This window comes from Alosa pseudoharengus, unplaced genomic scaffold (genome assembly GCF_046254945.1).
Source record: "Alosa pseudoharengus isolate Yale_2024_CS ecotype anadromous, Long Island Sound unplaced genomic scaffold, YU_APseudo_1.1 YU_APseudo_1.1_scf_3, whole genome shotgun sequence".
NCBI lineage: Eukaryota > Metazoa > Chordata > Actinopteri > Clupeiformes > Clupeidae > Alosa > Alosa pseudoharengus.
Window position 1 is genome coordinate 34195722 of NW_027468718.1, and position 1937 is coordinate 34197658.

Consider the following 1937-nt stretch of genomic DNA (forward strand, 5'->3'; position numbering starts at 1 on the left):
ATTCATAAGCATTGATATGGAACGGTGTCCTGTTATTCAGAATTAAAGGCCACCCGCCAGCCAATCAGAAAAGAGTATTTCTTCTCTCCGGGTGATAAGTAAGGGATAACGGCCTCCGAAGTGTCCTGTTATACGGAATTAATGGACGAGGGCGAGGGGCAAAAACTCCCCGACGCGCCTCCGCCCAAGTCCATTAATTCCGTATAACTGGACACACCTCGAAGGCCGTTATCCTGCTCATCACCCGGTTGCCACTGTAAACACGCGGTTCTGTTTAAAAAGAAGCTCACTAGTTCAGCTTGTTGTACAACTTTAGCATGGACAGTTAGTGTTACGTCAAACTGGATTTAGGGTGCAGTTTGAGATTAATGGGAGAAAGCTGCCGGGGAAAAAAAAAAAAAAAACAGTGGTGGCGATTTCACTTTCTGACGGGTTAGCAGAGGAATCAGCTGAAGTCAATCAAGCCTCTTTCCATCGCCTCAGCCTGCAACGTCACGCGGGCGACGCATCTCCAAGACAGGTGGCTAATTAAGTACAAAGCGGGAGTGAGTAATGGAGGCACGACAGTAAACGCTAGAGCAGACGCTAGCAAATGCTGAAGCAAACTGCAAAGGATTACCTGCGTAGGTAGGCTACACGAAGTTCTGTGCAATTCTGGGACATCTAAAAGCTGGAGAGACTGACGGTAAGGGATTTATACCACTTTGAACAATGATTGTGCTCGAATCAAATGCACGCTTTAACTGGCTTGGGACACGAACGTCTGTGGAGTTGCGGTTCCACCTGCTGTCCATGCTTTTAAGTAAATGCACAAATTGTTATTGCATATGCCTAGCGATTTAAGCAATGTTTGCTAATAGAGGGTGCTAATGGGCCTGTGAAATTTTAAGCTACTGTTTGCTTTAGGATGATTGTGGGGTTCTACTGTATGTCATGTAATATGGGCTATATGTGTTTTCTACTGGTTTCACTTCAATATATTTTTCTACTCGTAGATATATTTTTCTACTCATAGATATATTTTTCTATTAAATTAGGGATATTTTTCTACTCGTAGATGTATTTTTATTAAATTAGTTTGTAGTTGAACATTCATTGCCTATTTAAACGTCTGGTTATCCATGCTTATTTACTGCTATGTTTGGAACTGCCATTTCAATCTATTTTTCTATTGAGTAATTCCCGAATGTTACACTTGGAAATTTTGAAGTAGTATTTATTATATTTAGATATCAAATGCTGTTGAAAGATGTGTAATTTTCTGTATTTCTCATGGAATGTTGCACGTGTTTAAATGTTTACTGTTGGATGTATGGCCTCATCTCATATACTTTCTGTTCTCCATTTTTTTTGTCTGTCTTTTAAAGGTTTTTCACCTGGTGAAAAATGACTGTTCATAACGGCTGAATGTGAAGTAACTGCATATGCCTGCCTCTGAATTCAAAGAAAATAAAAGAAACAAAAAGAGGAAACAAAGCACAGTTTATTTCTCAAGTCATTGAGTGGAATCCAGCATTCTTAATCTCCATAGATGTCCTTCCGTTTTTCAAGTTGAGGAATTTGCACAAAACACTGGGCAGAAAGGCTAGGCAATCAAGAACATGGGTAGATAGATGGAGGAGAAATAAAAAATAATAAATAAAAAGTTCTATGGAGATGTGCAAAAGTTGGAGAAAGTCAGATGTGTGTGTGTGTGTGTGTTTTGACGTGTGATGAAATAAGAAAATAAATAAAAGGTCTGTAGCATAGGGAGAGGGATGTAAAAGTGCTAAAAGTCATGTAGGTGTGTGTGCGTGGGGGGTACTATACGACAGTTTTGGGAAACAGTCGTAACTTACCACGTTAGTAAAGAGCTAACCTCCGTAGTTGTACGGGAAACGCACTCCAGATTGGCAGATAGTGGACCGCTGGTGGTATGCCGTCGGTGGAGTGCCACT

General features: G+C 40.6%; 1 long non-coding RNA gene across 1 annotated transcript; it reads left to right on the plus strand.

Moving 5' to 3' along the window:
- The first annotated feature begins 524 nt into the window (after nucleotides 1-524).
- Nucleotides 525-1476, plus strand: LOC143099744 (uncharacterized). Its single transcript, XR_012981732.1, has 2 exons — nucleotides 525-685; nucleotides 1368-1476. It is a non-coding gene; the product is annotated as an uncharacterized LOC143099744 (long non-coding RNA).
- Nucleotides 1477-1937: the final 461 nt, after the last annotated feature.